We start from the raw sequence: 8,688 nt of genomic DNA, 5'->3' as shown, positions 1-8,688 counted from the left end.
GAGAATCATCTGGAGGAAGGCAGAATCAAGCGTGGGTCCTTCGTGATCCGGTGAGTAGCAAGTAAGCCTCAAAAGCACAGGACACGCTGAGGTGTGTCTAGGGCTTTGTGACATCCCCAATACACGACACTTTTACAGAGGACAAAAAGAATGATCAACTGTTCATGTTTCATTGTTGTCGCTGCAAAATAACAGAACAGGCGCTGAGAGGGAAACAAAAAACAGCTTTTGAAAAAAAAAAAAAACCTTTTTTTGAAAATTTTTTTATTTATTTGATAGAGATCACAAGTAGGCAGAGAGGCAGGTAGAGAATGAGGGAAGCAGATTCCCTGCTGAGCAGAGAGCCCGATGCGGGGTTCGATCCCAGGACCCTGAGATCTTGACCTAAGCCAAAGGCAAAGGGTTAACCCACTGAGCCACCCAGGCGGCCCCCAAAACAGCTTTTTAATACAAAAGCAAAAAAAAAAAACAAATACAGAAGGACAAGGGATGTTCTGATGAAGAGCTTCCTGGGAGATGGCTCCTGAGTTATGTCCTCCAGGACTGCCTCTCCGCAGAAGGCAAGCCCATTTAGTCGGCCAGAACACTGCACACTGAAATAGAATAGATATTCATTTCAAAGAGCTCACTCTGTTCCAGCACTGTCACAAAAGGTGACAAAACCTGCTACCCTCGCTCTGCCCAGGTTGAGACAGGCCAACTTGGAGGTGTGAGTCAGGGTTTGTCCCACTCCCCCAACCCCCGTAGGAATCTGGGAGGGAGAGCATCTATGTTTCACTCACACTTCCAAGGTTGAAAACTCTCCCAGCCAAGTTTTTAAAAATAAATTCAGTAAGTCTAATCAGAAAGTGTAGTATCACCCAGAAACTAACAAAAGGGAAATTAATGTTTTAGTAGCTTGGTCTTGATAATCTGTAGGTTACAATGTGGAAAAACCCATTAAGGAACACAATAACAAAGTATTTTTAACGAGCATTTTGGAGGGCGGTGAGGTGGTGGGGGGCAGTCTTTCAAACTTGCTCAGGCCGTCCTACTGATTGTATTCCTTGAAGATTCATCCAGGGCTTTAAAAATGTTTTGACCCCGAGACATATCTTTAACTCTTCTGAGAACTATTTAATAGTTGTCCTGGATGTTTTCAACAAGGGAAGGAGGCAAAGTAAGGGGTCTTGGGTCCAGTGAAGTCTGGGCGAGTGGAAGTGGGGCCACTGAGCAGCCAGCACCTGCAATGGACTTTCTGCTTTTCAATGAGAAGGGGCACCGAGGTCATCACTATTTACATAGGTACCTCAATCCCACAGGCTTTCCTCTATTTATCAAAGAGGAGGACCTGCAAGTGAAGGGGTAAAAGGGAGGGGAGAGACCAAAAGGCAGATCAGTTACTTACCCACTTTGTTCCTGGGCCTTGTTCCTGGGCTTCAAGGAGGGGAGTAAAAGTCTCCAGGGAATGAAGGCCCCCACCCACATTAGCATCACCCTGACGATCTCACCCCCATCTCAGGGCCAGAAAACCGTGTGGCGGCTGATTTGCAGCAAAATGGTAACCTGAGGAACCCCATGTGAGCATTACATAACATACAGAACCTTCTGCAGGGAGAGGAGCTTACATTTGATTTTTCTCCCAATGACTGTGCAGGCAGAAAGGCCTGGACAAGAGGGATGAAGACAAATTATATAGGAAATCTATGGGAAATGTATAGCCATATAGGATGAAGCATGTAAATTTTCCTACACATTCTCTGTGACCAAGCATTCTTTAAACACCCTAGCTAGAGCTGTGCTTTGGCCAGAAGAGGAGTCATGCCTGATTTGGGGTTTGGAGGGGAGGGCAATCAGACCCAAGGATGCTGGGATTTGGTGGCCCTGATGCCTGGCTAGTAGAGGCCATCAGTTCTGAGCTCTGTGTTATCCTCACCCTTGCTCTTTCTGAAGGAATCCTCCAACCCTTACTCTGGGAGAGCAGGTTCCCCCTTCCCCCATGCACCCTGCTGTGCCCATTGCAGTCCCCCGGATGCTGAGGCAGGTGAGCCACTCATTCACCAGCAGCAGGAGTCCACCCCTGCAGCCCTCCGAGGTTCAGAAAGCCTGTTCTTCCAGAAGAGCCTCCCAAGGCAAAGGCGGTTGAACTGTGTTCATCTGCCCCAAGCACGATGGGGGGGGGGGGTGGCGGATCACAACTAAGGGACAAGCGGTTTTGCAGGAGGGGCTGTGGAGCTGGGGAGTGGGTCTGGGCAGATCCCCAGTGCCAAGTCCCTTCGGCCAGGGGGAACAAGATGCGGGGGTGGGGGGAGGACCCGGGAGGGGGAGCTGCTGCAGGCATGCGAACTGACAAAGCTGTAACAAAGGATTCATGCAAAAGTAGTACCAAGGATCTTTAAATTATCACACACCTTACAGGCGTGTCCCCAGCTCCCGGGACATAGAGTCCATTGATTGTTCCCTGGGGCGCTGCAGACGTGCCCCGGCTGTCAATGGTGCAGGGCTGGCTGCCCAGCTCCACAGCCCTGGGCCCTGCGCTGCTGCAGGCCACCGCGGGCACGGGTGGGTGGCTGGCTGCGCCTGGGTCCGAAGGCCCTCGTCTGTGGTCCAGCGGCCCTGTGAGGCGGTGGTCTTGTTGGGCAACATCCCTGGCCCTTGGCTCCCCACCCCTCCGGGAAGGTCACAGGCCGAAGTCCAGGATTGGCAGTGGAGGCCCAGAAGCAGTCCAGAAGCCTCCCTGCTGGGCAAGAAAAGCACTGGAGAAAAGGGGAGCTCCTAGGATTGGCAGAAGTCCGAGTCCCATGACCTTTGCAAGGAAAGCAAGCAGGACACGGTGGAAAAGAAGCACCTGGGACACGCTTTTGGGGGTGCTCACGGAGGCTAAGCTGGGGCACTCAGGCCCTCCCACCACCCCCACTGAGGCTCCCAGAAGACCCCATTTCCTCTGGACCTTCTACCACTAAGGCCTCCAGGACTCCAGCCTCCAATATACCCTGGCAGTTACCCAGCACCCAAGTGCTGGGTACGAATTGGTAGATAGGAATCTGAAGCCTCAGCATCTGGGGCAGGAAAAGTGGACACCAAAGCTGGAAGGTGATTGTGAGTGGTGAGGGGGAACAGCATAAAAACCCCAAACTTCCTCTAGTGCCCCCGCTGGGATCCTGAGGCTCTCTGAGCAGATGCCAGGTGCCTCTGGGAGCTGATGAGAAAGGCATTTTTTTTTTCTGGAACTCTGGAGCCCAGGAGTGGAGCTCAGGGAGACAGGAGAAAAGAGAGAAGCCCTCAGGCTCTGTCTGAGGTCAGGAGGAGGAGGAGGTAAAGGAAACTATCAGGCCCAGGGACCCCTCCACTGGGGACAAAGCAGGGAATGAGAACAAAACTTAGGGAGATGGGTAGAAGTGGGTAGAAAATGTGCTCAGTGACCATTCCTCTCCTTCATGGTGTCCCCTTTCATTCAAGCCAGAGGGAGCCCCTTGGAATCACTGCAGACCTGGGGCATCCAGCTGTCTGAGCCCACCCAGCAGGGCCTCTCAGCTACCTGAGCGTCCCAGAGAGGAAGGTCTCCCCAAGCTGGCCCAAGCCCTCGGGCCAGGCCTCCAGAGGCCTCTGCCCTCCCCAATTCCACCCCCCACCCCCACCTTGAATGGCCTGGGCTGGGGGGGAAGGCTCCAACCTCACAAATGGCCTCCACAGTGGGGCCTGCTAGAAAATTCCAGCCAGGCAGCCCAGCACGGCAGAGAGGACTGGAGGCCGTGAGTGACACCAGCTCCTACCCCAACTCCGTACAAGTGCAAATGAGATGCATTCTGGCTGATCAGTCCACTGTATTTTATGCAACTTAATGTCTATGTCTTGTCAACTCTTCCAGTCAGGAAGAATAGCAGAAAATTTTAACGAGAATTTGTGTGTGTGCGCGTTTGGTTTCCGACTACAATTCCATACAGGGAGATGGGGTGCGGCTGGAGACAGGGAAGCTTGCTGACACGAGCAGCATTATATAAAGCCCCCTAAAATGCAACCGGAGGCCACAAAGAAAGGGGAAAAGAGGCAGGATGGGATATAGCTAACAAGCAACCTTGAGGAAACTAGGTGGGTTTCTGGCTGGGAAAAGTCTAAAGCTCTAACATTTCTTTTGAAGGAACAGAATCTCTCTGTATTTACTGGGGTGCAGGGAACAGATGGAACTCCTTCTCCCGGCCTACCTGACACCTTGAACAACTGCCTCCAACTCTGACCAGACTCCCCAACCAGGTTTCCTGAGAAAGCAAGTACCGCCAGCCTTTCTCTCTCTCTCTCTCTCTCTCTCTTTCTCTAGCACAGAGCTCTAGAACTCGTGGTGCTACAGCCAGAGAGAACCAGAGGGCCAGCTCCACCCTCCACCCTCACTCCTCCTCCTAGGAGTTGTTCTCTCAGGCTTGTCTGCAGCTGACCCAAGGCCGGGAACAATGGTTTTTCTTAGCCCTGTTCCCAAGCCCTGCCCCTCTCCCCTCCCTGCCAGGGTCAGTGGTAGGCAGGGCCCAAATGGCTAAGGGTAAGGGGTGCTTCATGCCAGCTCTGGCCCCCTCTTTCGCGGCATTCTCAGGGTCAGCAGCAAATTTGCTATGGACCTATGAGGCTGTCCTGTGAAGATCTGCTTCTGGGGTTGGCTGCCTGAGCACTCAAGGAAGTGAGCGTAGTTTGAGTCTCTGGACTCAAGGGTCTTCTGTAGGTCATGGCCAGAGCCTGGCAGAAGAGACATGTACCTCAAAGGAAAGGAGACCATCCCAGGCCCATTTCATTCGGGTGAGGTTTGGGGACCTTCCTGGTGTCCTAGATGGTTCCACGCTCTCCTGTCACCTATAGAGGAGTCCTCCTCGGAGGTATTGGCTGAGGTGTGAGATGCTCTCACTGAAGGGCAATTAACTCTAACAAGCTAGAACTGGGAGGAGATGACCGTGTGCTTCACATCAACAGAAGGGGCCACCCAGCACTCTGAAACTGTCCAAACTTTTACAGGCTTCTCAGGGGAGTTTGCTTGTCGTAAGCAGCTCGGGTTTCCACCCTGCAGCCTGGGCATTTCCAGACCAGCCCGGTAAATACATCAGAACAAGATGTGTGATGCTGCTGTGGTCTTCCACCCATGAACAAAGGTGCTGGGGAGATGGCCCAAAGCAGATAGACCCGAAATTCAGGGTCCCAACTCACCCAGTGTCCTGACAGGCCCATAGGAGGGGGTTGAATCCAAGGGCAATGAGGGGAGGCGACGCACACGGAAATGGTCTGGCTGCTTTGCCCACCTGCTTCCTGGTGGCCCTGCAGGCTGCTCCATCCTCTCTTCTTACCATGGAATCCTCACCACAATCCATTAATAAAGAGACCCAACCACAGCAGCCTTTAAACCCAAGAAACTCCTCTCAGGAACCTTTATGTTTCAAACAGTCACTCAGCTTTTGACAGGCCCAAACCATGTCAACCCAGGAGCAAAAAAGGAAACTTAAACCCTAAGCCAAGTTCCTTATGTCTCCTTTGTTCCCTGAGTTCACCATCCCTCACTTCTTTACCTCCCAACCATCCCAGTAAGTTTTACCCCATCTGAAGGTTTATAACACTTGCTCCTTAAAAATCCTCTAGGGCTTAAGCAGTCCCAGAGTTGCTGGTGGGAGAAAACACCCTCCCCACCCCAATTCTGCATTCAGACTTTGGAACCCCCATCAGCAGCCACACACTGCCGAACTAGATGCCCGCCAGAAAAGTGGACCCTGTCATTTATCAGAAATGGCAATAAACTTTGTTGAAAGAAAGAAATTCAGCATCGACTATAGGAAACCTATTGGAGTACTTTTTGAAAAGATCCCCTCTATCTTCTATCCTCTTACCTCCTTTATTGGGGGTGGAGTGCTGTTTAAAAAAAAAAAAAAAAAACTTAGGTAGCAGACTTTTGAAACAGTTTGATTATCTTGAGCAGGTTTGAAGTCCTCCACTCCAATCATGAGTAATAAAGTCACTAATAGTCATAATTGGTATTTAATTGCTTGATCTGATTGGCGCTTTCTTCCTGACCCCATTTAGTTTCTTGGGATAAGTACAGGTGGTCCAGAACCAGTAAAGGGAAGCCATTTGCAGGCAACTTTTTCAAGCAGAAGGGAAAGTACTTTTGTTATATTTGCAGACATGTGTCTCACACATTTTTTTCCCCCTGCTTTTTGTAAACTATCTAAGAATAAACATTACAGATCTGGGTTTTAATTTCTCCAGATGGGATCATAAAGTACCTAGGAGAATGAAAAAAAAAATATATATATATATATAATATAAAATTGATTACAGACACACACACACACACACACACACACTATAGAAATTGAGGACACATGGGTGGTGTTCACACTGAAAGCCGAAAAGGGACTCAAGGCGAAAGCAGGAACAACTGAAACGTCCGTGGAATCAAGTACGTAAGCAAGTTCACTTTATTCCTTCTCAGGAAGAGGGTCTGTGGCGCTGAGGAAAAGTTTCCCTCGATCTTTGAAGAAGGACACCGCGGAACGGGCCAGACCTTCTCACCAGCCAGGCGACTGGGTTGGGGGCTTCGCGAGCCTTCTTCCCAGATCACGCGCTCCCCCCCGCCACGGCCCCCCACCCCCAGTCTTCTGGCCTGGGGATCTTGGTTCATCCCAGCTCTCCTTTTGAGAATCCCACCGGAGAACTTCCTCTGCGCCTCCCGGCCGCCCTCCCTCTCCTCTTTCCCTGCTCCTCCTGCCCGCTCCCCGGCGCTCTGGACTCACCCGGCGCGGTCCTTCCACTCCGCACGCAGACAGGAAACCGGCCTCAGTCGGGGCAACATTTGAAACCACATTTTATCAATACCATCAAAGACCAGCGCGCACACGTAGGGCTCTGAGCTCCCAAGCCCGCTTCTTGCAGAAAACCGGGTCTAGGGGGAGGGCGGTAGGGGCGAGAAATCCACCCTCCAGCAGAGATTTCAGCTTTCTTATGGAAATGAACGGCAAAGCCCGCTCACCCCGCGCCCGGCTCCCCGGCCCCAGCCCCTTTGCTCCCAGCCCTTTGCTCCCTTTAGCCCCCGCCCTCCCTGACCCGGGTTTTCGCCGCGGCCCGCTGGTGTGGACGCGCTCGCCCCGCGCCTGGGTCGCAACACGCGCGGGGATCCAAGCGGGTGGGCTCCTGGGCTTCCCAGTGTCCCGCCGGCTGCCGCAGGCGTTATATTCAGAGATCGCGACTTTCTTAAAGGAGAACGGACCGCGCGACAAAGTTCACACCCGAGGGGAGGCACAAAGGAAGGTCTCTGGCTCCTGTGTTCTCAAGGTTGGGGCGACTTATCCCCACTCCGCCTCGGTGCCCGCTCAGACTGACATTAAGGAGAGGATCAGGAGAAGGGAGTGCCTTCTCGTCGAGTCACTTTTTTTGGAGGGCGTGGAAGGAGAGATGCTCCTGGTGGTGGAGACAAAGCTCCCACCTGGATCCCTAATCGGTTATTTTAAAATCAGCGATCGTATCTTACGTCCTAAGGTACCCAGGGGCTTTTTTAAAACGGAAGCTGTTAGACTGCAGCACTCGGGCTTAACCTGCATTGGGGCCAGCAAGAAAGTTTGCCCTTGGCTGTTGGAGACGCACGAACGCGCTAAGTTTATTAAACCTTGCACTAAACAGTTGCCTTTGAACGGTTAAAACAACAAAGCCCGCACCTGTCCCCTGCTCTTAAAAAGAGAGCTGGGGCCGTCAGTCCGGGCGGAGGGAAGGGTGGCGGTGAGTGCGTCCCGAAGCTGCTGTCTGCGCCCCAGGTCGCCCAGCCGCGCGGCGCGGGCCCTCTCCTCCCGCTTGCCCTGCACCCGCCTTCCTCCGGCCGCCCGCGCCTGCATCCCCAGGCCTGCGGCCGGGCGCTCCCTCCTCTAGAGGAGCGCAGCCTGAGGTTCGGCTGCGAACCCAAGTGTTTCCCACTTGGGCGAGGAAAAAGCGAAAGTTCTCGGCCGGCCGTGCGGAGGCCCTCCTGGTTGCGCGCTCCCGCCCGGGGCCCGGCTGACCCGCGACCGGGCCCTGCGTGGTGCCAGGGCGACGCCCGCGCCTGTGCCCGGCCTCGCGCACGCCCTCCCAATGACACACACTCACACTCACACTCACACTCACACTCACACTCACACTCACACCCCGCGGTGCTTTTTGTTCCGGGCCAGGCTCACTTTCGCAAGTGGTTAGAAAGTCTTGAGCGCCATCTAACGGAAGCAGCAAAAAGTTGGCGCTGGGTGGAGGTCAGGACCCACGAGGCTGGGCTGGGGGTGGGGTGGGGGGAGGCTCCCAGGCGTGGAGGATCCCCTCCCCCAGTCTCCTCGTACATCGGGGCTAGACACACCCCCCCCCCCCAGCACACGCAGACATACATGCTTTGGAACTCCGGAGCACCCACCACCACCACCCCGAAGCCCACTTTCCCAAGGAAGCATGCCTGCGCCGCCTGTCTGCCTGTCCCCTGGGACTGTCCCCAGCTCCCCTGTCCTCGCCTCCCTTCCGGACTCCTCCAGGCCACAGAAGAGGACGGATTGTCTTGCACCTGCCTTACTAGGGTCCTGGTGTTTTTCAAGTTCTCTCTTTTTCCTTTTGGGCTGTGATGGAAAGTCCCAAGAAGCCCTGGGAGGGCACACCTGTTTTCCAAAAGGAACAGCCACGTAATGCAGAGCAGCCAAAGAAGCTTCCAGAGGGATGAAGAAAGGAGGTGAGAGA

At 53.6% G+C, this 8,688-nt stretch overlaps 1 long non-coding RNA gene across 3 annotated transcripts; it reads right to left on the bottom strand.

The window, feature by feature from the left end:
• Positions 1-415: 415 nt before the first annotated feature.
• Positions 416-7,841, bottom strand: LOC116595413. 3 transcript variants are annotated; one of them, XR_004287664.1, is made up of 4 exons: positions 6,741-7,841; positions 3,518-5,856; positions 2,391-3,486; positions 416-1,646 (listed from the first exon to the last, which is right to left on the bottom strand). It is a non-coding gene; the product is annotated as an uncharacterized LOC116595413 (long non-coding RNA). The 3 variants fall into 3 exon arrangements; XR_004287666.1 differs by having other exon boundaries at positions 2,391-2,595; positions 5,835-5,856; positions 6,741-7,838; XR_004287665.1 differs by lacking the exon at positions 3,518-5,856 and having other exon boundaries at positions 2,391-2,595; positions 6,741-7,835.
• Between the last annotated feature and the right edge of the window lie 847 nt (positions 7,842-8,688).

Source organism: Mustela erminea, chromosome 7, assembly GCF_009829155.1.
Source record: "Mustela erminea isolate mMusErm1 chromosome 7, mMusErm1.Pri, whole genome shotgun sequence".
Taxonomy (NCBI): domain Eukaryota; kingdom Metazoa; phylum Chordata; class Mammalia; order Carnivora; family Mustelidae; genus Mustela; species Mustela erminea.
The sequence above is the reverse complement of the archived record's forward strand: the minus strand, read 5'-3'. Positions and strand labels throughout refer to the sequence as shown.